This window comes from Lissotriton vulgaris, chromosome 5 (assembly GCF_964263255.1).
Source record: "Lissotriton vulgaris chromosome 5, aLisVul1.2, whole genome shotgun sequence".
NCBI lineage: Eukaryota > Metazoa > Chordata > Amphibia > Caudata > Salamandridae > Lissotriton > Lissotriton vulgaris.
This window is the reverse complement of record NC_141693.1, coordinates 1812532702-1812560200: the sequence shown is the minus strand read 5'-3', so window position 1 is coordinate 1812560200 and position 27499 is coordinate 1812532702.

The window sequence follows — 27499 nt, the reverse complement described above, 5'->3', positions numbered from 1 at the left end:
AAGTCCATGGATGTTGGTGTGAACATGCCAAACAACACCAAATGCACGCCCCTTTGACACAGAACAATGCATTGAAAGTGCGGACATTTATCATGCATGATTATGCCTCAATGAGCGGCATAGTCCAGCATGATGAAGATCACTCTGGCTTGTGCGTTACCACAACGTCAGTAGGGGCCATATGTATCAAGCCTTTTGTGAATTGCTAAAGTCTGAAAATTGCAGAATTTTGCCATTGGCGAATTGCAAACGGCCTATTTCCATGTCTTAGGATGTATGAAACATTTGCCAATTAAGGAATAGCAAAGTTTAGGAAATCCTTACTTTGCCATAGCATTTTGGGAATTGCATTATTGCAATTCCTTAAATGCTATGTATGTAGCATTTTTGTGTAGCAAATTATGTTTGAGATTTAGCTAATTAACGACAAACCTGTAGTTGATGGTAACTAGCATTTTTTCCAAAATATGCACAATTTCGCTTTTTTGAAGGTGCGAGGTGATGCACACACATGCCCATAGGGCATGTATGTGCACCATATGTACACACATATACTTTTGAGGGGTGCAGCAGGGTGTCTTTGAGACACCCCTGCACCCTTGTAATAATTCACAAATAGCGATTAGCAAATAGCTGATTTGCTATTACAGTATTGTTTTCAAATAATTCCTATGGGCCTCCTGGGCCATGGGAAGGCATTGGGAATTATCCCTTAATTACAAATTTGATAAATGCAAAGTTGCAAATACGGAAGATTAAGGAATTTCTACAAATTAGCGGATTTTCTTCATACATACCATTTTGCTATTCATAAATAGCGATTCCATAAGAATCGTAATTTTTGATTTGCGAAAGGGTTTGTTGATAGATATGGCCCTATATCTGATGGTACAGGGGCGCAAGGGGATCATCAGTGAGGCCCCTGTAGTTTCACAATGGAATAGCTTAACCTTAGAATACAGCGGTTAATACATGAAATAAATGTAATTAGACTTACCAATTGTTCCATCAACCTCAATTCCAAGGTGGTCCAGGAGATCCTGCTCACGGTTGATGAGATCTGCCCACCGATGCTTGTACTGTCTCAGGGTCCGGTCCACTCCAAAGATTCGCAACATCTGGTATCGGACCCTCTCCCACCTCAGCTTCCTTTCTTGGGTTGGGTAACCCAGCAGTACCCTGCCTCCACTCCCAATCATGTTTGGGAGGTAGTAGACTATGAGCCACAATAGCCCCCCATACTCCTGCTCGGTAAGGTTCCTAGACTTGGGTGGCATTGTGACAAAGCACAAGCCACGCTGTGTGAATGCCACAAAAAACATTTTGCTTACACAGGAATCCCCCTATTACTATTAATCCACTAAACAGAACACTAATCCCCCTATTACTAACTATGAAAACCCCTAAACAGAACACTAATCCCCCTATGAAAAACTATTAAAACCCCTAAACAGACAGACACCCCTTTACACACAACACACAGGTAGACAATACACAACACTACAAAGACAATTTGGACACAGTAAGCAAGACACACACTGTAAAACAACTGCAGGACAGGACACAACTCTCAAGCACTTGGCAAACACACTCCTACACCTCTCAGAGACTACAAAGGAGTGAAATAGAAAGTGAAAGAATGATATAACTTCCTGTCTGTGAGCAGGGCAGGCTGGGTACATCATTTCCTGTTGCGATGCGACTCGTTTCCGGCGATGCGTCATTTTTGACATGCGAATAAAACCTAATTATGTCGCATCGTTAATTTGAAGCATGGTACACTGATAATATATTTTCCCTTACGGTGCGACCTGTTATCGTGGAAGCGTCATTATGATCATGCGACTAAATCATTATTATGTTGCATCGTTACTTTGATGCATGGGTGACTGATGCCATATTTTCCCCTGAAGGTGCGACCAGTTGTAGTAGAAGCGTCATTATTGGCATGCGAATAAAACCTAATTATGTCGCATCGTTGATTTGAAGCATGGTACAGTGATGAAATATTTCCCCTTTACGGTGCGACCTGTTATCGTGGAAGTGTCATTATTGTCATGCGACTAAATCATTATAATGTCGCATCGTTGCTTTGAAGCATGGGTGACTGATGACATATTTTCCCCTGAAGGTGCGACCAGTTGTAGTAGAAGCGTCATTATTGGCATGCGAATAAAACCTAGTTATGTCGCATCGTTGATTTGAAGCATGGTACAGTGATGAAATATTTCCCCTTTACGGTGCGACCTGTTATTGTGGAAGCGTCATTATTGTCATGCGACTAAATCATAAAACCTAATTATGTTGCATCTTTGATTTGAAGCATGGTACAGTGATGAAATATTTCCCCTTTACGGTGCGACCTGTTATCGTGGAAGCGTCATTATTGTCATGCGACTAAATCATTATAATGTCGCATCGTTACTTTGAAGCATGGGTGACTGATGACATATTTTCCCCTGAAGGTGCAACCAGTTGTAGTAGAAGCGTCATTATTGGCATGCGAATAAAACCTAATTATGTCGCATCGTTGATTTGAAGCATGGTACAGTGATGACATATTTCCCCTTACAGTGCGATCTGTTATCGTGGAAGCGTCATTATTGTCATGCGACCAAATCATTATAATGTTGCATCGTTAATTTGAAGCATGGGTGACTGATGACATATTTCCCCCTGAAGGTGCGACCAGTTGTAGTAGATGCGTCATTATTGGCATGCGAATAAAACCTAATTATGTCGCATCGTTGATTTGTAGCACGGTACGCTACTTCCATATTTCCCCTTACGGTGCGACCAGTTATCGTAGATGCGGCATTATTGTCATGCGACCAAATCATTATTATGTCGCATCGTAAATTTGAAGCATGGCTGAGTGATGACATATTTTCCCCTCAAGGTGCGACCAGTTTTAGTAGATGCGACAATATTGGCATGCGTCACAATCTTCATTAATGGCGCATTGCAGTTTTTATCTGACAATGTTGTTGCATATATTTCCTGCTGTATTTTTTTTTTTTTTAAAACCTTTATTGTGCAAGCAGAAGCGTACAAATACGGGCCTACAACCAATCAGGCCGGCCACGACACATTACGGGCGCACAAAATCAGGATAGAAATTCTCCAGCAGTTACTCAGCATTCTATGAACAATCAGTAAACATTAAAAAGCCCAATATAACCGCTAGGAGCAGGATAAGAGAAGGTTAATTTTATAATATAGTAGGAAGTATAGCAGGAACAATTGCAACTGTTAATTTCCGAATTCCTATGGCGGGCAGTTGGTGAAGCAGCAGTACAAGGGAGCAGTTAGAATCAGGAATAATAGCAATTATTGGCAAGGGCAACGCATAGTTCCCCCGTTTCAAATCAGTTCCCACCGCTGCCCACCTTCCACCCGTCACCACTTGAATATGTGCTGGTACCAACCAGAGGAGTCAGAACAGCAACACAAAGATAGCCATCCGCTATACTAACCCAAAAAAGGGGAAAAGGAGAGGAAGGGTAGAAGTAGGAATATGAAAAACAATGAAGAAAGAACGCAGCGCCGCAGTACACGCCCCATGGCAAATAAGGCACACAATACTCAAGACCCACAATCGGGGTCGAGGCAAGTAGGACGTGTAAGTGTGCTATCATTATCATTAACGCGAAGAAGTCATGTCCCACACTGCCAGCGATCACCCCATGGAGTATGCGTGCGGACACAGCGTCCCGATAATACAAAAGAGCCATAGAACTAAGAAAAAAACGAAAAAAAAACGAACAATGTACAGCCCCCATCCCACCCACACCACCCTGCAGAAGGCTACGGCCTACCCCCCCGGCAGCGTGCCTGTCGCCCTAAGTAGAACCCGAAATACAGAAGAATCAGAAAGTAAGGAAAGAACAGTACAGATAAAAAGAGGAAGGAAAGGGGGAAGAAGAAACCAGTGGGAGAGGAGATATGCAATCGAAACCTTCAGCTCCCACCCCCCGCCTTAACAAAATTAGGACCCACATCGAGATGAAATCGACACAAACTCAAACATCAGGAACATGAAGAGGAATTGGTCATACTGTTACAGCTGCGAGCAGTCTTCATCTCCACACATTAGTTAGCAGTCCACCGAGGCGAGTCCATCTCACCCCTGTCCTCTCCTGATTATTACTTTAGTACACAGTAAGGGAGAATACAGCAAGCAGTTAGGCACGAAGTGTACGTAGGATCGGAACAAGGCAGGCCAAGGGTGCAAAACAGGGGATCCAAGTCACGAGCAGCAATACAAACAATGGCGGCCGCGGACCAAACTGGCGAAGAGCCACGTCAGGAGCAGCAGGCAGCGTGGGTGCAGTCCCGCCGACCAAAGGGGGGAGGTGTACCCCACGGAACAACCATGGGACCCACTCAAAGCAATTCGAGTCAAAAAGCCGCCGGGTATCCCAGCAAAACTGACCTGGACGGACCCCAGCGTGGGGCCCTCTCCCACGTCCACCTCAAGCAAAACCTCCTGGAGACTCGAGGCAACAGACATATGAACTCCCAGATGAACGGCGGTCGCATTCCCTTCAACAGCCGGGAGCGACAAATCAGCACATTTCCTCGGTCGGGCCTCACGCATGGGGGGCGGCCCAACAGGCCCGGCGGCAGAACCGTTATCTTGCACAGCTGCAGCAAAGGCCATGGTCGCACGCCAGGAACACAAGGCGGCGAAGACATCGCCAATCGTGGGCTCACTCCCACACTCTTCAGCCAACGTGCAGTTCGACAGGCCAGTTCCGCCGCCCCCAACAGGTCCGAGACCCAAGGCGCCGACCGCCATTTTGTCGGCGCAACAAGGCCGCTCCGTTCCTCAGCCCTGGTCCGGGCCGTCAAGCAAGGTCCAGCGGAGTCTCGCCGGGTCCCGCTAATGGCAATCTTAGTGCAGAAAGATGGGTCGCCAAGACACAGGGGGTAGCCGGCGCCACCGTCTCATGGGCGCCGCCCGCCGATTCCGGGCGAAGGGCTTCAAGATGGCCGGACAGGAGAAAAAAGGGGGGACAAGCCTCCCGTACGGTCAACCCCCGTCCGAGGGAGGCCGCGCCCCGCAGCTGGGCCCCCGGGCCACCAGACCGGGCCCGATCAGTCGCCACCGGTCCAACCGCACAATGGCCTCTTCAGCCGACTCTTCTCCTCCACCAGGGGTCGGCGTCGATACCCCGCTCCGGCCGACCGTCGCAGGCGAGTCCCCGGCCTGCACGCCACGGAGGCTCCTGAGCAAACAAGGGCACAGCTCAAGATCCGCGTCACCCAGGAGCTCCCAGGACAAACGGTGAGTGCAAGCAGCCTTTCATATTCCCATATTCCGTCGAATGTGTCTCCTTGGGGCAGGATAAAGTACAGGATTTACGATTCAGGCAGGAAGGTTGACGGAGCCGAGCTACAGTGCGGATATCACGGTCGCGAGCTTGGCTCCTCCTTCCTCCTGCTGTATTTTTGACGCTGGGCAAAAGATGCGTGTTTGCGCTTAGCATGGAAGTGTCTCAACAGGAACAAACAATGTTAGCGTGCAAAATTTTGGTGTTTGTATATTCAGCTGAGTCAGACTATGACATATGTTGACCAAAGTCACTTTTGGGCCTTGTGTAACATCACTTTTGTGCCTAGAGTCAGCGAAGCATGGGTCAGATTCTGACTTATGCAGACCTAACGTCTCCCATCTCCCTCCTCCCGTATTTCTCAACATTAATGGAGGACAATGTCACCCGATGTCTGTCACACTACATCGAATCCTCCGGTCACCTGGAGCCCAATCAAGCCGGCTTCAGACCTGCCCACTCAACAGAGGCAGTTATCTTGCCAGTCTTGTACACACTCAGGAGCAACGCGGACACGGGGTCCCCCCAAGCCCTCTTACTCCTGGACCTGTCGTCCGCGTTCGACACGGTGGACCATAACATCCTTCTCCACCTTGTCAAACAGGCAGGCATCCAGGGCACCGCTCTTGAGTGGGTCAAGTCCTTCCTAACTGGAAGAACTCAAGCGGTCCGCCTAGGACCCTATACTGCAACAAAAACCCCCACGTCCTGTGGAGTCCCACAGGGCTCCTCCCTTTCACCACTCCTGTCCAATCTATACCTCCGGCCGCTGATCCATTCTCTTCAGAAATGTGACAATATTGTCTATTACTACGCTGACGACTTACAGATCATCCTCCCGCTCAATTCACCTCATGCCATCAACACGTTCCACGCTGTCATGATCCACATCCAATTATGGATGTACCAGAACCAATTGAAGCTTGACCCCGGGAAAACCGAGCTCCTCCTCCCTGCACTCAGTCATGGCCACTGGGGCCCTCAGTTCTGGCCCTCGGAGCTAGGTTCGCCCCCAGCCCCAGTAAAATCAGTAAAGGGTCTGGGAGTCATCATTGACGCTGAACTCTCCCTCAGGGCACAAGTGGGTGTGGTAGTTTCTTCCTGTATGTACCAGCTCCGGAAGATCAGTACAGTCCGTCACTTACTCCCTCCCACCGCACTTACCCAAGTGGTCATCTCACTCGTGCTCTCCCGCCTGGACTTCTCTAAGTCCATCTACTACAGTCTCCCACAATCCCTGGCACACCGCCTCCAAGTTGTCCAGAATCAAGCAGCCTGTCTAATTCACAAACCCCCCAGATGGCAATCAGCCAAACCTCTACTCCACAGTCTTCACTGGCTCCCAATAGACCAGAGGGCATCTTTTCAGGTGGCCTGTCTCACATTCTAAGCCCTCCACTGCTCACGCCCCACGTTTCTCAAATCTCTTATCTGTCCTCACCGCCCAACACGAACCCTCCAATCAGCCCACCGTCATCTGGTAGTCACTCCCAATACTAAAACCAAGAAATTTGGCAGTCGCCCTTTTTCTCATCTGGCTCCTGGGCTTTGGGATCTCCTTCCTCTCTCCATCAAATCCTCCCCTTCCCTTCTGAACTTCTGGAAATCGCTTCAAACACACCTTTTCCCTTCCCTGGGCTAAATTTCCGCCACTCACGCTTCCTTTCTCACTCACTCTGTCTTATGGCACCAGGAAGCCTATGGTGTCAGTGCGCTCTATAAATTTCACATAAGATAAGATAAGATCAGATAACGTCACTTTTGTGCGTCGAGTCAGGAATGCATGGGTCAGATTCTGACGTTGGCAGACCTATCATCACTTTTGTGCGTGGAGTCAGGAATGCATGGGTCAGATTGTGACGTAGGCAGACCTAACGTCACTTTTGTGCGTTGAGTCAGGAATGCATGGGTCATTCTCTGACGTAGGCAGACCCAACGTCACTTTTGTGTGTAGAGTCATGAATGCATGGATGAGGTTATGAAGTAGGATACACCAACTTCATTTATGTGCCTACCACATTTGTTCAATTATGCAAACTTGTGTGAGCACTGAGGGCTACTTTTTCATGGATGGTCATATTTTGACGCACATCCACTGTGTAACATTAATGATTGTAATGTTTGTTCTATTATTTATTTACTTTCAACATGACTTTGCAACATACAAGTACTTTTTTATCATTTTTCCTGCTGTGGGATTTCATTATGTGGGCTCAGCTTCACCAGTGCTTTTTTCATTTTCTGCACCACAAAATATGGATGGTAAATGTTGCTTTTTGACAATCGGGAATTTCGAACCTAATTTATGATGTTTTTGCGTAGAATATTACAGCATGCATTCCTGCGGCACTTCCCTACAGCAAGCAAATAGGGCGGGAAGTTGCTGTGTCTATGACATACATGAGATTCCTGTGCTTTTCATGTGCGCTGACGCACAATGGCTGGCCTGCCTACCTGCACTATGTATGCTGTGTTGCATGGAGGAATATTTTTGTACAGGAAGGGTCACCTTCATACACATGTGCATTCATACCCTGCACACAGAGACACATGCACTATGGTGCCAGGGTACCTGTGTTGGCCAGACACTGATGAGTGTGGCCATTGCAGGTGAAATTGCAAGGCAGTACAATGTAAATGGATGTGTGGCCTGATGTATGTCTGATGTCAGCCTCCAGACATGAGAGTAAGTGTCATGTTTATACTCCACATATGAGATGTCATGCAACTTGCAGTGTAAATTATTGTAAAATAATCATGCACAAGGTACAAAAGGTTGTATGATGTATTTTTATTAGTGCAAACAAAAATCTAGATGCATAATGAGGATGTTATTTTTGACATTCTTAAAATAAATTACGCACTATCTCAGCACGTCTGCGGATGCCTGCTGCTGTGCTTTGATTTACAGGAGCATGCCCATCCTCCTGGTCATCCTCGGGCATTTGTGGATTTAAATCAGGGTCATCATCCCAGGGGACATTAGTGAGCACACATATGTTGTGCAGTATTGCACAAGCCAAAATTATTTTGCACACTGTCTGTGGTGAATACAGCATGCGTCCACCAGACTTGTCCAGGCGCCGAAACCTGGCCTTGAGCAGACCAAATGTTCTTTCGACAATGTTCCTTGTCCTGCAATGTGCTTGGTTGTACGCTACTTCCTGTGGCGTCTGATGGTTTCCAAAGGGTGTCATCACCCACGGCTGTATGCCATATCCCTGGTCAGCTGTAATGGAATAAATGAGAAGGTACAATGAAATGTTTGCAATGGTTGTGGTAAACTACAGGCCATATGTTGTGGGTAATATTTCATTTGGCAGTGTCCATTGGGCATGGATGTTGCAGAGAACACACCCAGTGACTCACATGCAAGACACCTTTGGCACATAGTTATGCTGTGAAATGGACACATATTTGGAAGGACATGCATTGACTCCCTATATGCCTCTACATGACCTTGGGCCTCATTTATGAGGGACTTGCGCCACTGGTGCGTGACCTTTTGCCATTTTTGTATTTACGCACCATCAGCGCATGACCGTCATTAATTAGGCCCCTTCAATTAATGTATATGTATATGCTAGTACAACATTATTCCATCCATAACCTCATTTAAGCGTCATTGCAGCTATATTAGCAGTATGGTAGCATGGATGGTGCATTGTATCATACTCTTTTGCTTACCTACAAGTAGGCCGTTGCCATACTGGCCATTCTTAAAGCGATCATTTATGATGCAGTTCCTGAATATGAAGGCACTGCCAGGGTATTTTGCCAGCACATTTGTAAATAGTCCACGGTGATCCACAATGGCCTGTACATTGATTGAATATGTATGTTTGCGATTTATGTTCAAATGTGCAGTTGCTGCCGGAGGTACTAATTGCACATGTGTACAGTCCATGGCACCCAGCACATGGGGTAAGCCTGCTATGTCATAGAATCCTTGCTTGATCTCCATCTGCTGTTGTGGATTGTTGGGGAAACGGAGGTAGCGGGGTGTCAGATGGATGATGGCATCCAGGACAGTTGGTAGGAATGATGAGAAAGCTGGCTGGGATATTCCTGCCACTTTGGTAACTGTTGTCTGGAAAGAGCCCGACGCTAGCATATGCAACACAGCCAGGAGCTTTGCCTGTGGCGGTATGTTGGTAGGCCTGTTGGTTGCTACCTCTAGCCTTGGTCCAATGAATCGCAGTAGATGTTCAATGGTCTGCTTCTTGAGGCGGAATAGACTTATGACCTCCTCATCCCTGAGGCCTCTCAGGACGCTCCTTTGACGGAATAACCGCTCCTTTCTCCGGCGTTGCCTTGGGGGAGGGTGGATTTTGTGGGGTAGGGGGGTGTGGTGGGATTCCTGCTGCTAGTCGTCTCCGTCTGGCAGCTACTCGCAGCATTAAGACCTCCATGGTGTGGGGATAGTTGCAGCAATGTCCACCCTGGCCTCTCCTCTTGCTATGTGCCGATGCGTCATTTTCTGCGCGTCCGTTTTGTAGGCGCACCAATTCTGACGCATCCGCAACGCTGTGCCATTTCCGCTACGGATGCATCAAAAGCGGGAAAGTTCATAAATGTGGATGCGTCACTTTTGCGCATGTTTTTCCGGGGTAACGCCCACCTTGCATACATTAATACTTACGTGTCGCAGGGCATTTTCACGCAGTGGTTTTTCTTGTGCAGTGGGCTGAAAGTGACGCATCGTCGGAGATGCGTCACTTCATTAATATGGCGCATGCGTTGCGCCGACGATGCGTCATTATTTTTGACGCATTGGCGGCACAAGCTCTTCATAAATAAGGGCCATGGACTTTTGTGTCATTTTGAAATAAAATGACTCAGGATTTGATTGATTAAAGTCTGTAAAATAAGTGTATTTTTTCAGAAATGTACTGGAGCAGCCTCCCAATGGAGCTGGGCAATGTTCCCACTGTGTGTAATTTACAGCAACCCTCCTGGAATTTGTTTTATGCAGAAAATGATTACCATAATGTTGAAAGCAAAACAAATCACCATAATTAACAGAATCTAAGTATAAATCCTCAGCATCAAAGGCAGCATAGTATTTCAAATCAGAGAATAATGCTTCCACGGCCTGAATATCCCAATCATCAGAACGTATGTTTTGTTTCACCACATCCCCCATGTTTACTCTAAGCACATTCAGAACATTAATCACTTCAATGGGGCCATGTATTTGAAACCTAACCACATCCCACACAATCCCATCAAGAACAGGCCAAGCAGTAATGTTAACTGTGTTCAAATCTCTTTTCAGTCTGTGTGCTGAATGTGAAGAGGAAAGAGGGGCCAATGTTCCATTAAGGTACCGAATTCCTGTTCTTTCTTTGACATAGTGGCCATCGATCAGACGGAAAAAATAAAACACAAAACCAATTGACATAAAAAGATAAAATGAAAATAGAGTCATCCAAATGTATGTCCAAGGGGGAATTAAAAAATGTTTTTTAAATAAAGTGGCATATTTTGCAATAGTTGAGGGTTTCTTTGAATGTTCTGAAACAGAGTCAAAAGAAAATCTGGACTGGCCGGCCAAACGAGTCTGCAAATCCGGCAATGATAAATCAGTTGGATAGGTGTAGTTCAGCTTATCAGTGTTAGTAACAGGAATAGTATTCAATAAAGGACTGGAAATCGCAGGCATCTCGAGGGATACCTCCGGCTCAGCACCAGAAGTAATGGCCAACACAGAGAGCCTCACAATGGAAGGACAGGATACTGCCGGTGTCATGCTATGAAGAATCGGCCACCCTGTGTGTCTTGACATTGTCAATTGAGATAAATCTGTTTTCCTTACGACCTGGAAATGTTGGTAATATGACTGTTCTTGTGCCCTTCACTCCAAGAACTCGAACCGGTGCATAATATGAGGGACCAAACTCTTTCTTGTTATCGACCTTCTCTCGGACCAGTTCTCCAACTTGGGGTAGCCAGCCAACTACCGGGTTCTGCAACGCATCATCCGATGTGGAGGGCAAATGTTCCTTTGCTAGACTGTCTCTGGTCTTTTGTAGATCCTGTAAAACATTGCAATGTTCATCTACGTCAAAGGCCGCGGCCTGGGCCTTGCAGTCTAGACCGTCGAGGTCAGGGACATACATCTTGATACCAAAGAGCATTTCGTATGGTGTCCGCCCACCCAGAGACCTTCTAGGGAGATTATTAAGAGCACGCTGCACGCCATTGAGATGGGCCAACCAGTTTCTGCCAGTGCCTATAACTCGAGCTGTCAAAGATTGCTTTAAGTCACGGTTCATTCGTTCCACTACACTGTTACCCTCAGGTCTGTACGGAGACGAACACTTGACTTGGACCCCCAACGGAACCATAGCATCCTTATACGCCTTAGAGGCGAAAGCCGGACCCTGATCCGAATGGAAGGTACCACAGGCAAAAATCCCTACAAAGACTCGCAAATCCTTAATGACAGTCCGTGAATCAGCGCTCCGATGGGGCCATACCCACACAAAGCGTGTGCATGAATCAACTTCTACTAAGATGTACTTATACGCAGTATCAGAAGAAAAAGGACCGCAGTGATCTAAATAAATGCATCCCAGTGGTTTATTAGAAATGTACAACTGTGTCTGAGGTGGATGGGCTGCAGTTGAAGGCTTAATCTGCTGGCAAATGTCACATTGAAGGACATAATCGCGCGTCTGTTTGTACAGTCCCCGCCACCAGAACCTCTGTTGAAGCTGAGTTACAGTGGCTGAGACGCCCGCATGCGCAGACGCCACACCTTCATGAGCCGCTGTAATCAAAGTAGCTCTGCGATCCGAGTTGGGAATTAAACGTTCACCAACTTCAGGAATTTTCACATAAGGAACCTTATCGGGACTTAAGTGGTATGTGTACTTCGAAGGGAACCCCGCAGGATATTTACCTCCCTTCTCAGTGGCAGCAACAGCTGCCAAGATGTCATCATCTATCTTACTTTTGGACCGTGTAACTGCTGCAACTGAGTATTTTGATACTGCTGACTTCGCCGCTTCATCAGCAAGCGAATTACCGACAGCGTGGACTCCCACGCGCTGATGGCCAAGAGTATGAATCACACACACGAGTGGTAACTTTTCTTTAAGTTCCGCCACTCGGACCCAGATCATTTTATGTTTTATTGTGCTACCTTTGCGATCACGAAATTCATTCTGAATCCAAAAGAACAAGTTTTCATTGTAAGACTGGACACAGTAGTAAGAGTCACTTGCGATTAATGCCGTCACACAAGGATCGGCGTACTCCAATGCAAGCATCAGAGCACGAAGTTCTGCTAATTGTGCGGTGCAGTCCCCAAGCGTCTGCGTGTGCACGACACTGGACTTGAACTCATCGTTCACCATGGCACCGACCACAATGGCGCATGCGGAAACGTAGGCATGTTTAGAGCCATGCGCAACCTGCGCCGAACCATCGGTGTAAATGATGCAATGGAAATCCTCCAACGGCCGCATTGCTAAAGGAGCAGGATGAACGAATTCATACTGTAAGTACTCCTGCGACTGTAAAGTGGCGTCAAAAATAAACGTGACATCCTGGGACGTCAAGCATGCAGCCCATTGAATCCACTGAGGGTGCAAAGCTTTGGAATTTGGTACACTGGCTTTCGTAACTGCCTCCAAGGCAGGACACGGGGTAACAACCAACATGCGTTTTCCCTGTGACAGGGCACGTTCCTTGAGAATTGCCATCTGCACAGCCGTCAAAACTTTCTCCACTGTGGAAAATCGCATTTCAGCCGAAGTGTACAAGTGTGACTTGTAAGCTATAGGTACTGTATCTCCTTCATTAAAAGTTAGGTACGTGAAACCTACCGCTCCAGGGACAATTCTTATCACCAGGTTGGTTTGGTTATCACAAGTCTGTAAATATTCAGAAGCGAGCAAATCAGCTTGCAAAGACTGCAGAATAGCTGAATGCTCAGGCAGCCAGCATGTTTTGGAAAAAGATGGTTGTATCAAAGCATACAAAGGCTTGATACGCTGGGCATATTCCGGAATGTATGTCCTTCCGAAATTCAAAAAGCCCAGTAAAGATTGTAATTTTTTCAGTGTTGTCGGAGAGCGCAACTGTGCGCACTTCTCCAGGAAGTGAGGAGCCAAGCCTTTTCCTTCATTGTTGAGTTCATAGCCCAGAAACAACACTGTGTACTCTGCAATGTGCGACTTTGCAAAGTTAAACTTGTAACCCATGTCTGCAAAGTTACAAATAATACTGTTCACTCGAAACAGATGCTCCCAAAGCTCGTCGTCTGTGAGATAAATGCCATCCACATACGAACAAGCATCCGGGTCGATTCTCTCCAACGGAGAGACAATGCGGGCGGAAAAAACTCCAGGACTATTCTTATAGCCCATTGGGAGACACCGAAACATGTTTTTTGACACCGCCGCATGTGAATGAAGTCCATTGGGAACTTAGACTGTCCAATGAATGGGCATAAAAACCATTGGAAATGTCAAGCGTGGTTTTGAACCGCTTACGCACAAGACTATTTACAAGGGCAGAGCCATGAGTATTCTGTACTGCACAGTTACGGCAATGCGAGTTTAAATGCCGGTAATCCAAAACCAAACGATATGAGCCGTCCGGCTTGTTCACAGTAAAAGAGGGGGTTATTCATCGGTGACACACATGTTTCAATTACACCTTGATATTCCAATTGTTCAAGGATAGCCTCTACTGAAGCTTTTGCTTCACGTCGGATGGGATATTGAGGTTGAGGCTGCGGCTGAGACCGTAAAGGAATCTCGTGGCTTGGGGACAATTTATCCCAGCCACATTGATTGCGGTACACAGCCGGTGCAAGCGCCAGAGCCCACTCTTCTGCAAAGTGCAGCGCTTCCACTCTCGAAACAGTGTTCGCGAAACTGGGGAGGATTACCTCCTCCCCTTGCGCAGCTGCAAGAACAAAAGGTGGGGGCTAGTCAGCCTCCGAAAGCAAAATGTCATACGTAGCTGAAAGATTTTCCCAAAATACCCCTTTTATGGTACCTTGTATGTCACCTTCAATTAACAGGACAATTTCAAAAAGTCTATCAGGGGGAGCAACTCTTGTATCTGCTGTTTCAATCACAACATAAGTGTCAGTCGCTGTCACCTTCAGTAGTGGACGGAGGGCCTCTTTCACTATGGTAATCTCCGCCGCGCTGTCCAGCAAGGTCAGAGCCCACGTCAGATTCCGAAATCGAGTTCTCACAATCTGGGGCATATCGATGCGCCTTTTAGGCTGCGACTTTCTTCTTGGCAAACTGCGGTCTCTGAGGCGTAGAGCCCTCCTGCTTGTCTGTACCGTTGCGCGGGCGGGGCTGACCACGTCCTTGCTGGCCACCCCGGCCCCTGCCGCCCCCTCCACCACTGGTTGACGGAGCCGATGAGTCCTGAAAGGAACGAGGAGAGCGTTGGTCAGAAGCCTGAAACCGATCAGGTGATTTAATCATCGCGCGGTCACGCAAATCATAACCACGTTCCGACTGCGCAGGCAAGGGAGACACAGGGCGAGATGTCTGAGCCTGTTGTTGCTGTTGCTTACCCTGTTTCTGTTTTTTAGGCCAATTTTGTTTTTTATTGGAATTGGGTTGAACCGCCGCTGCCGAAGTCTGTCCCTGGGGCTGCTTTTTCTCTTTATCAGAAAAAGGCTTAAGACCCTTTGCATTGCGGCCAACCGTTTTATAAGCCGCCACAATTATCCTTGCTAACTGTCGGGGTTTCTCAGGATCGGGAATCGCCTTTAACGCGTTAGCCACCTGAAAGTTCACTGCATCTCCCTTGACATTTGCAAGGATCAGATCGCAAACCACATCAAAAGTGCCACACAGCCGCATACCCAATTCAACCGCAGACTCCGGTCCGTGATCATCTTGAACACGTTTAAGGACCGTAGACAGATTGGACATAGACGGGGTGCCATACCACCTCGAATAGACCGCTGCAAAAGTCTTACCCCAGGACTCACAGTCAACAAGCTCAGGGGCCAAATCCTTCGGCAAGCTAAGCGTTAGAATCCGGTGTTTTTCACCAGGAGTCGTATTCGGAAATACCGCTTCCAGCTGGTCAAATTTCTCGGCAAGCCAGAAAGGAGAATCATCCTTATCCTGGGGCTTTTTGCCCATTACGGAATTCACCATGACAGGACTGATTTTCAAACCAGCCTGCCCTGCCGGAAGGGCTGCACCTCTAGGGGCTGCCCCATGAACATTACGACTCGTGTAATGCACAAGGGCTCTAATCACGGCAATAGCGACTACATGAAGTCGCCTAAGCTCACCTAAATTACAATTGCCGTGATTAGGGTGAGGAGTAAATCCAGCCAAAGCAGGCCAATTTGCGCCCGGAATGGACAAAGGACCTAATCTCGGAGCGGTCAAAGAGTGGGGTAGGGCGCCACCAAACCAAACTCCATGCTGCCAAACATCAATAGGTACTTCCTGTGCTCTGTACGGAGCATATTCAGCAGGTACAGGTGACGCTGTGTACGAGTGGAACACACCAGAATTTGCGTCCACCGCCGGAAATGTCACCCACGAATAAAACAGTTCGTATGGGTAAGCATGTTCTGCACTCACCACCAGAACCACAGCCAAGCCTTCCACAGGAACATCATAAGCCCGCAAATGATCACGCACCGCAATGTGACTATGCAGCGGGATGTCCACGGCTTGTGTCCTGACTGCACAGGAAAGTGAAAAAACAAAGAGTACTTTGTAGCACAACTGGGTAGTAATTCAAGGAACCCGTTTTAGATAGATTCAAGCTTGAAAAGACCTATTTCAAAAATAGGTAGGTTTTTCCGACACCACCGTTTTCCGGAAACAGGAATGAAGGGGTTAAGGTTTGAATGATATACTACTCGAGTGTCATGATATAAGGCCAACAACGTATGGGCGCCTTGTAGCAGGGATTCCGTTCTCTTACAGAACTGTGCATAGAGATCAGGAACCTCAGTGAATTAGGGTGGCCCAAAACTCACCTCAGTATCCAAAATCCCCTTACCGAGCTAGCTACAGTGTCTCATTGGTCATAACAAACTCCCAATGACTTAGACAAACCAGAACATGAAATTAGGGTACCTCAGGTATCGTGGAACACATGAACACTCTTTCGCTCTATAATCATTTCAAACCAGAACGTGGAGTAGAAGAGGACACGTGCAATTTTGAAATATTTATTATTCAATGCAAGGTTCTCAAACGCAGTATCTTATATAATACAAGAAGACATATTATAAAAATCAGAGTTATCAGCATAGTCACTAATCCATAATAAGCAAACGGTGATAGCATATTATAATGCAAAAATCAATAGAAATTTGTATCACCTATTTTTCGCGCTCCCTATTTAGCATACTATATTATATCTAAGAAGGTCTCATTTGGGTTTTAGCAGGGCGGGCCCATACCTCTAAATGTCAGGAGGAGAGGATCACATCATCAGCTACCAGCTCTCTGCATGCGAAGCACCATCAAGTGTGTTTTTGCATTCTCAGTAACTCCATCTTAAACCCGCTTAGAGCCCAATGTTGGCAGCAACTGTATTTGTGTTATGTCTAGTGGTGCGAGGATCAGAGCTCCCAGCAACCTTGTGTTAGGTTATTCTTAGAGGGTTCAGCACTCACTGTTCAGACAGTGTACCAAGCACGACTGATATCAGAGCAATAACATAATATTCTCAAATAAATCACATCTTTCGTCTAGGTTGAAAGCTACAATAACAATTATGTGTTGTGTGCAAACTGAAGCCAAAGGAAAATATGTTGTTTAAACACTTAATAAACTCATGCTAACTTAACACAGTATATAGAAAAGCAGCATCTATATGACAGTAGGTGGCAGATGAGAACTAGAGCTAGAAAGTGATGTGGTGTATTGAACGTGCATAGCAGGCAAATGGGGGGACAGAGGCGTGAGACAGAGGGGAGGCGAGAAGGGGGTGGGGCAGCAGGCGGCGAGGCGGGGACAGGTAGAGAGTCACTCGGGTTGAAGGAGTGAAGAGGATGGAACAATGGGGGCAGAGAGCCAGGGTGAGGGCGGAGAAGGAGAAAAAGAGAAAACTCCCGCTTGGATATCAGTTAAAAGGAGAGGAATGAGCGGGAGAGAGTGAGCTAAGGGGGCGGAAGAAACGTCTGCAGAGGAACAGAGACAGGAGAGAGATGAACAGAGACAAAGGGGATGAGAGGAAAGGGCGAACGGGAGAGGCAGAATCGGACGTGGAAAGAGAAGCAACAGAGAGCGGGGGACATGGGTGGGACATCGAAAGCAGCAAAGAAGGCGGGTAGCAGGCAAATGGTGGTGCGCGATGTGCAGGCGGGGGAGCGTCAGCCTTTGAAGTCTGATGCCGAGGCACAGACAAATGGTGATGCACGATGTGCACACTGGGGTGGGGGAGCGGCAGTCTTTGAAGTCTGATGCGAGGCACAGACAAATGGTGGTGTGACGTGGCTGGCGATGGCGTGCACGCGCATAGCTCACATGAACTGTGCGTGATCCGCACGTTTGGTAGAGTTTTGAAGTGCTTACTATAATTCTTGCCTATCTATCCCTGCGGGATAGAATAGTCGAGACCTAAAAAACGGAGGATGGGGGTGAGAGTTTAGGATTAAATGAGTTTATGCTGGTTGCCATTTTTAAAAACAGCAGTCCTGGCACCGAGGCCAAAAATTGTATGGGTAGGGGCTTCAAATAACTGATTTAGTCGTAGGCAGAAAGGGTACTGTGGTGCACTGGTATTCAGATGGTTTGTGATTCGTGGTGAGCATGCTGGGCACGGAGGGTGACAGGATTGCAGGTGCACTTCCTGGGGCTGGAGGATGGGTGTTGTGGCGCTTTGTGACGGGCTTGGAGCGTGGTTGGGCATGCTATGTTGGTTCTAGAGGGTAGGTGCCGGCGGGTAGCCGTGAAGTGGTGGGGGCTGCTGCGGGAGCATCAGCTTGGTAGTAATGCATTTGGTGGTTGAATGCAGGAGCGGAGGGGCCCTGTGTTCAAAACTGCCGTCGTTGGAGCGGGGGAATAATGTTTAGATCTTGACGTTGCTCAACAACATCCGGTGATCCTGGGTAGAGTATTATGAGCCACAGTTTAGAAAAAAGTGTGAGCTATTGGTATTGTGAATGAATGAATGAATGAATAAAATTTATAACGCACAAACAATAACCCGAAGGTATCAAGGCGCCTAACAAAACAGATCAAAAATAGGATTCGCTACAGGTACGCTTGCGCAAAAAGATGAGTTTTTAAAGCCCTTTTGAATGTCTGAAAGGTGGGCAGTGATCTTATTTCCAGAGGAAGAGCATTCCACCACTTAGGGGCCAGGGTGAAGAAGGCCCTGCCACCCCATTTCGCTCTTCTGAAACGGGGGGTCGATAACAGGAGTCTGCTCGAGGACCGTAGATTTCTAGTGGGGGAATAGCGAGACAGGATAGATCCTAGACCAGTGGGGCTATTTCTGGCCAGAGCCTTGTATGTCAAGCATACGGTCTTAAAGTGGATCCGCGCCTCGACAGGGAGCCAATGTAGCAGCTTTCTAGCCGCTGTGGCTGAGGTGCGCCTGGGAAGATCCAGGACAAACCTGGCAGCGGCATTCTGGACTACCTGCAAGCGCTGCAGTAGGCTCTTTTTCAAGCCCGCATACAGCGCATTGCAGTAGTCCATTCTAGAGCCGATAAGGGCAACAGCTAGCTGTTTCCTCGCCTGGAGGGAAAGGTAGTTCCTAATCCTTTTCAGGATATGGATAATGCCCCAGCAGGTAGAGATGGTTCGACTGACCTGCTTGCTCATGTCAAGGGCAGGGTCTATCATAACCCCTAGAATTTTTGAGGAGGAAGTAGGGGTGGGACAGGCTCCTAGTGAGTCTGGCCACCAGCTGGAAGACCATATTTCCTCTTTCCCTCCGAACACCATCACCTCTGTCTTCTCTCCATTTAATTTGAGCGAGTTTGTGATCATCCATTTACCGACAGCCTCCATGCAAGATCTAAAGTTAGAGGCAGTCGGGTCGCTGGCGTGGGAGAGAGAGACTAGGATCTGGGTGTCGTCTGCATAGGAAACTATCTCCATCCCATAAGATCTAATAAGCCTGGCAAGTGGGGTCACGTAGATGTTAAATAGGGTCGGACTAAGAGCCGACCCCTGAGGGACCCCACATTGCACAGGGAGGGATGGAGATAGGTACTCCCCCAGCTTCACTCTTTGTACTCGATGGGTGAGAAAAGAAGTGCGAAGATCCAGGGCTACTCCACGCACCCCAATCTCCCTCAGCCGAGTTGTTAATACTGGGGGAGAGAGGGTATCGAATGCCGCAGTCAGATCTAGGAGGATCAGGAGGGTGGTCTGGCCCTCATCAACCCGTGTGCGTATGTTATCCAACACTATGGTGAGGGCTGACTCGGTGCTGTGATCCCTCCTGAAACCATGTTGGGAGAAGTCGAGGCATTCCGAGTTCTCGATGAAAGCGGCAAGGTGCGAGTTAAGGTGTGCCTCTAGCATTTTTGTTGGGGCAGGGAGTAGGGAAATGGGACGGAAATTTTTTAAGACCGACGGATCCAGGGAGGGCTTTTTCAGGAGAGGTTTTACAACCGCTCTTTTCCATTGAATGGGAAAGACCCTATCTCTCATGGCTCTGTTCATGATGTCTACCAAAGGAGGCAGGAGGGTTTCCCTGCATTGTTTAAGAATCCTTAGGGGACATACATCCAGAGGAGAGCCTGATTTGGTTTTGTTGAGTAGGCAGTCAAGCGTGTCCACGGAGAGAGGGGGAAAGGAGTCTAGGGTTCCCAGGAGGGTTAATTCTACCGGGGCGGGGTCCATAGGCCCTAAAGTGGGGGGCCCACTCATGAGCGATTTTTGTAGCTCCAGGGCTGAGTATATATCAGATATTTTTTGTCTGAAAGAAAGAGGCGATGTTGTTGAAGAGCTCTTGGGACGCCACTACAGGATCAGGGGATTGAAGGGTTATGAGAGAATCTACAACCCTAAAGAGCTCTTTAGGAGAAGACTTTGAAGTGGTCAGAGTCGTGAAGTGCTCTTGTTTGGCTTTAGTAATTTCGGCCTTGTATTTTCTAAGCAAGATCTTATGTGCTTCCTTATCTTTTAGGTTCCATCCTGTATGCCAGAGGCGCTCCTGTCTCCTGACCTCCTGTCTCAGGAGTCTCAGGTGTTCCGAGAACCACGGGGCTGAGGGCCTTTTCCTGGTACGTCGGCAGAGTTGTAGGGGGGGCTAATTCATCTAGAGCTTCCGTCATGGTTCTGTTAAACTGCATTGCGGCTATGGGGGCACTTTCTTCCTGAGAGGGGCACCATTTAGATGCCCAGCTGGAGAGGGAACTATTTGAGATGGCTTTATAGTTCCTACGAAGTTCCTGTTTGCTAGGAGCGTTTGGGGGCATAGGTGTACTGAGATAACTGAGAAGGAAAGGGACGGCCATATGGTCAGACCATGACAGATGAATGGATTCCTCAATCGATATCCTCTCATCGTTGGTAAAAATGCCGTCGAGCGTATGCCCAGCTCGGTGAGTGGCCCCTTTAACCAACTGGTTAAAGCCGCAGGCTGACATAGTGTCCAACAGAGAGATGGTATCTTTATTGTCGGACCTATCTAAATGGAAATTAAAGTCTCCTAATATAGTGAAGTCTTTTCGGCCGAAGAAGGGTTCAAGAACTTGGAACAGCTGTTGTCCAAAATTGGTACGAGGGCCTTGGGGGCGGTATACCAAGATACCGTTTAGGAGGGTTCTGTGGCCACTTTTTATGGCAAAGGAAAGGGCCTGAAAACTGTCTTCAGGGTCCGTAATGGCGACCGTGTGACAGTGAAGATGGTCTCTATATAGGATGGCGAGTCCTCCACCCACCCGACCAGGTCTATCATGGCGGGACAGGCAGTAACCTTCTGGAATTGCTTCGGTAAGATCCGGTCCAGAGGATTCCTTGGCCCAAGTTTCGGTAATGAAGACCATAGAGGGCTTTCTGAGAGAGACGAATTCCCTGAATATGACATTATTTTTGATAAGTGAGCGGGCATTCAGAAGGACACCCCTTTCTATTTCAGACGAGTTTGCCGGATTGGTGTTTAATGCTTTGGGTCGGAGCCTAGGTAGAGAAGGGGTGGGGCTTGTAAATGCCAATTTTTTTTAATAGGTGTTGGCTTTGAAAATATATAAATTAATAGCATTGTTATTCACAAAGGCAATAGCTTACACTTTCCTAATGCGAGTCCTATTGGCTATGGCAATGCTAGTTGGTAGCAAGCAAGGACAGTGCTGTTGTGGTGCTGAGTGATGCTGTTGTGGTGCTGAGGGATGCTGTTGTGGTTGGGCTGAGTGATGTGGTGGTGTATTAGAGTGATGTGGTGGTGTCCCAGAGTGATGTGGTGGTGTACCAGAGTGATGTGGTGGTGTTCCTGAGTGATGTGGTGGTGTTTCTGAGTGATGTGTTGGTGTCTGAGTGATGTGGTGGTGTCTGCGAGTGATGTGATGGTGTCCCTGAGTGATGTGGTGGTGCTCCTGAGTGATGCCCCAGAGTTATGTAGAGGTGTTCCGTGAGTGCTGTGGTGGTGTTCCGTGAGTTATGTGGTGGTGTTCCGTGAGTGATGTGGTGGTGTCCCTGAGTTTTGTGGTAGTGCCCCTGAGTGATGGCCCTGAGTGATGTGGTGGTGCCCCTGAGTGATGTGGTGGTGTCCCAGAGTGATGTGGTGGTGTCCCAGAGTGATGTGGTGGTGTCCCAGAGTGATGTGGTGGTGTCCCTGAGTGATGTGGTGGTGCCCCTGAGTGATGTGGTGGTGCCCCTGAGTGATGTGGTGTTGTCCCAGAGTGATGTGGTGGTGTCCCAGAGTGATGTGGTGGTGTCCCAGAGTGATGTGGTGTCCCAGAGTGATGTGGTGGTGTCCCAGAGTGATGTGGTGGTGTCCCAGAGTGATGTGGTAGTGTCCCAGAGTGATGTGTTGGTGTCCCAGAGTGATGTGGTGGTGTCCTAGAGTAATATGGTGGTGTCCTAGAGTGATATGGTGGTGTCCTAGAGTGATATGGTGGTGTCCCTGAGTGATGTGGTGGTGGTGTGAGGCGTGCAGCAGTGTGAGGCATGCAGCAGTGTGAGGCGTGCAGCAGTGTGAGGCATGCAGCGTGCAGCAGTGTGAGGCATGCAGCAGTGTGTGGCGTGCAGCAGTGTGTTTCGTGCAGCAGTGTGAGGCGTGCAGCGGGGTGAGGCGTGCAGTGGTGTGTGGCGTGCAGCGGTGTGTGGCGTGCAGCAGTGTGAGGCGTGCAGCAGTGTGTGGCGTGCAGCAGTGTGAGGTGTGCAGCAGTGTGTGGTGTGCAGCAGTGTGAGGTGTGCAGCAGTGTGTGGCGTGCAGCAGTGTGTGGCGTGCAGCAGTGTTAGGCGTGTAGCAGTGTGAGGCGTGCAGCAGTGTGTGGCGTGCATCAGTGTGAGGCGTGCGTGCAGCAGTGTGGCGTGCGGCAGTGCGAGGTGTGCAGCAGTGTGTGGCGTGCAGCAGTGTGAGGCATGCAGCAGTGCGTGGCGTGCAGCAGTGCGTGGCGTGCAGCAGTGAGAGGCATGAAGCAGTGTGAGGCATGCAGCAGTGTGAGTTGTGCAGCAGTGTGAGGCGTGCAGCAGTGTGTGACGTGCAGCAGTGTGAAGCGTGCAGCAGTGTGAGGCGTGCAGCAGTGTGAGGCGTGCAGCAGTGTGAGGCGTGAAGAATAATGCAGGCTAACAAATGCGGGGAAGCTAGACTAAAACAAAACACAAAACATCGCCTCACGCCGAAAGCAAATCTGTTACAGGGGGGGAGGGGGGGGAGCTGTAGCTGAAACTAAATAAAGGTGACTTCGTACATTATGGGAATGCTTCCATGTTGATTAATGACCAGGCCATGGTTGAAGAAGCAGCACAGACGTGCTACGTTTATAGGAGGAGTGGTTCTGCCTTTTGTTGCCGACACCGTGCAGTGGCCACAGTTAATGTGTAGTACAGAGTGGCAGCACGTCGTGGAGCATCAGAGCAGAGTCAGCTCTCGCAAATAGAAATTCCTCTGTTGTCTCTGTGTGTATTTCGGTTGTAATGCAAGGAAAACCAAGTTTAAGATGGAAGGACTAGTGCATTGTCGCATGTACCTATGTGGGCGCTAATCAGGAAATACGATAAAAAATGGATGTGGTCTAGTGTGAAAGATGAAGTGGGTGGCCGTGAAGAGGCACTGCGCTGATTAAGGGAAAGGAAACACCAACACTTGCATGCAGAGCTTATAATGGGAGAAGTTTGTATGCCACAAGTAATCATGGTGATCAGTGGGGGTGAACAAAAAACAACAAGCTCTTGGCATTGCTGTGGCGGGGGAGCGCATTCCTTTGAAGTCTGATGCGGGGAAGCGGATCATTTGAAGTGTGATGGGGGAGAGGATCCTTTGGAGTCTGATGGAGGCCCAGACAAATGGTGGTGTGACGTGGTGGTGTGACGTGGCTGGTTTGTGCACGCGCATAGCTCACATGAACTGTGCGTGATCCGCCGTTGGTAGACTGTTCTTTTGCCCTCACTATAATCTCCGCCAGCAATGCGCAAGCGCATTGGCAGACCGAGACCTAAAAAAAAGGCACGCTTGTCTCGGATTAGAGTGGTGAGGCTAAGCCCAGGTTTCATGTTGTGTTTATTAACAGGACGCTTCAGGCATTTTTCATACCGTTGGCAATTAAGCTAAATAAAGATTTGTCGGATGTTCAAGTGTCCAAGTAAGTCGGAAGAACATGTATTCAGAACCGTTTCATTTCCAGCATATCCCAGACCCGGTTGAGATACAGACTGTCTTGGTATTTGTTTTTTCTTTCTTTCCTCTCCATTAGAGTCACTTCACTACAACCCAGAATCTTAAATCAGTTTGACCTTTCTGGCGACTGTTTAAATAGGTAAGAGATAGCGATGGCGTCTATATGGTGCAAGTGCAATGATGATCAAACTAGGCAACAGTTAAACTTCTTTTCTTTCTTTTTGTTGTTTCAGTGGTGTTTGGTCCTGATGAGAACCCCATGAACAAGGGTGTTCAAAACGCGTAGACCACGTAGTATTGATGCCAAACAGAATTTTTGCTAATTTGACTTGCTTGTCTTATGTCTAATGATGTAAATGTTGTAAATTTGTGTAAATTGTTGTGAATATTGTATATGGTGCAATTAAAATTTTGTAGGTAGACTTTGTTATAGTTTGGCATTTGAGGGTGAGTTGAGGAGCTATAGGTTGTTGCCTCCCCTCCCCTAGGACTAGCAGTGTATTATGTATGGTGTTTCTGGCGAATAGATGGGTGGGTATGGAAGTGTTTGAATGCAAGTAAAAGTGTTTTCCCTTTTCTTTTGTGTTTTGATTTGGATTTTTGATAATTCATTTAGGCCCATCACATTTACTAGAGTGTCTTCTTTAAGATAAATAAATCGTGAATAATTGCTGTTTTCGGAATAAAAGCTACTAATGAGCTTAAGGGTGTACTGCTTTATGCTTCTTGCACCTTTTTTTGAAATGGTTGAAATTATTAATCAGTATTGGCCTTTCTTGTGTTGTCTATACTTAATGAAGCATGGCAGGGGATTGATTGGGATACGCAGCACAACCACATTAGCTATATTTTAGTGCATATCCAGTCCTATTCTGTGTACCATCTCCAGCCCGAAAATGTTCCATCTGTCAAAAGTCTCCATACATTTGATGTAAAATAGTTATATTGGTATTCTTGTTACTCAGGATAGGGAATATACGTGTGGGGGTGCCTTATGGTGAATGAGTGTTAGATGTATATTTCCAGTTCATTAGTAGACTTGCATAATGAAACACTCTTAATCAGATTGGTATCACATGCTCTTTTCTACTGCTTGGATATCATATTTTAATAGCAATACAAACTAAAATCTGAAACCCCCACTGGGCTCTGAATGCCTTAAGAAAAATATTTTCATAATGTGTATAGAAGAAACTTATCACATATAATTTTAGAGTTTTATGCTCCATCATGGAAAATTTACAGAAAATCTGCAGGAATGACAAGGGAAATAAAGAAATTGGAACACTTTTTTAAATTATTTGTGAAACTTCATAATATTTAGTTTTTTGATTGTGGAAGTCATTTGATCAAATTATTGCATTGGAGAAATATGCTTGTCATTCCTGTGGCTCGTATTAAGTTGTTTTTTTCAAGAGCTAGATCTGCATTGTTAAAAACAATGTTTCCTTCCTAATTTTAACTGCTTACCACATGTTCCATGCAAGTGTTTTTAATCCTCATTTTTAGGTCTCGACTATTCTAACCCGTTAGGAATTGAATAGGTGAGATTATAGTAAGCAGTCCGAAAAGTCTACCTAGCCTGCGGATCGCGTACAGTTCATTTGAGGCAGACGTGCATCCATTTCGCGGGGAAGCCGTGTTTTGTTCGGCCTTCTCTGCACCTTTCACGTTTTTTTTTCTGGACGAAAGTGAAAACCTACCGTGCTTGTTTACAGTAGCCTTGCTCCTCAAATGCTGTTGCTGTGTTGCCATCTCTCTAGGGACACTCAGCTTGAAAACACTCGACTTGCTAGCTGCAATGCTACATACGCTATGCTTTGCCTCTAGACACGTTGATCCCTCGCAGACTGTGCTGACCCTCACACCACCTCACCCTCACACACCCTCACCCACCCTCACACCCTCACCCACCCTCACTGACCCTCACCCTCACAACCCTCTCACCCTCACTCACCCTCTCACCCTCACTCCCCCTCACACCTCCACACACCCTCACCCTCACACCTCCTCACTCACACCCCTCACCCTCACACCCCCTGTTGGACAGGCCTCGTGGCAGGCCCGACCCCTCCCCGCATGGCGGGTCTCGGACTACTACTACCCCTGTTCCCCGGACGAGAACGACACCTGCAGCCCGCCGGATCAACCCCCAGCTCTTCCCCGACGGAACCCAGACTCGTAACCACAACATTCTCGGCTGGCCCGGGTCCCTTCCCGAACCACCGTCCCCGGCCCAGCCGCCATCTTGGACCCTCCACGACCAGGCCTCATGGCCGCGGGTCGACCTCAGCCTCAGGCCCAGCCAGGCCCCGACATCGAGGCACCACCATCCACCCAGGGGGTAACGAGACCACTTGGCGAGTCAATGGGAGAAGGAGTATCGATGGCTCCCCTCCGCCCGGTTTCGATCGCCCCCGGCCTCCCTGGGTGCTGGCTCCACCCCCCTGCTGGGTGTCTGGACTCCCTCATCCTGGACCCCCCGACCTCCAAGTGCGAGGGTCCGGACATCAAAGGGCGCCAGACCTATAACTGGGGTAGCTCCAGAGCAGGAAGGCAGTTGTATCCTGGAGTCGAAAGACACCGAGACGAACTCATCCTTGGAGGCCTGCTGGCGCTGCCGCGGCTCCTCTTCGTGAACCATCTTTGAAGGCCTGCTGGCGCTGCCGCGGCTCATCCTCGTGAACCCTCTTTGAAGGCCTGCTGGCGCTGCCGCGGCCCATCCTCCTGAACCATCTTTGAAGGCCTGCTGGCGCTGCCGCGGCCCATCCTCGTGAACCATCTTTGAAGGCCTGCTGGCGCTGGCGTTGCCGCAGCCCATCCTCGTGAACCATCTTTGAAGGCCTGCTGGCGCTGCCGCAGCCCATCCTCGTGAACGATCTTTGTAGGCCTGCTGGCGCTGCCGCGGCTCCTCTTCGTAAACCATCCTTGGAGGCCTGCTGGCGCTGCCGCGGCCCCTCCTTGCGAACCCTCCAGCTCGAGGATTGAGAGCTATACTCCAGCTACCCCTGTACCGGACCAGTACTGAGACTGTCCCGCTACCCCCTTTTCCCAGAGACTAGAATTGAAGGGATCATCGTATCCTGGTCCTGCTGTAACGTCACGCTTAACCTGCCTAAGAATACCGATAAAAGTGTACAGAACCTATCTTTGTGTGGCGTCCATCTGTGGGGGGTGGTTACTTGTCCGTACGATCTAATAAGAGGGCCCTCGCCGGGAGGCCTCTCCCCCTTGCTCGGCCGACCCTCCGGGTTCCTGTCTAACACCCCCTCATCTTCACCCTCACACACCCTCATCTTCACCCTCACACACCCTCACACAAACACCCTCACCATCACTCACCCTCACCCCCCACACACCCTCACACCTCCTCACTCTCACACCCCCTCACCCTCACACCC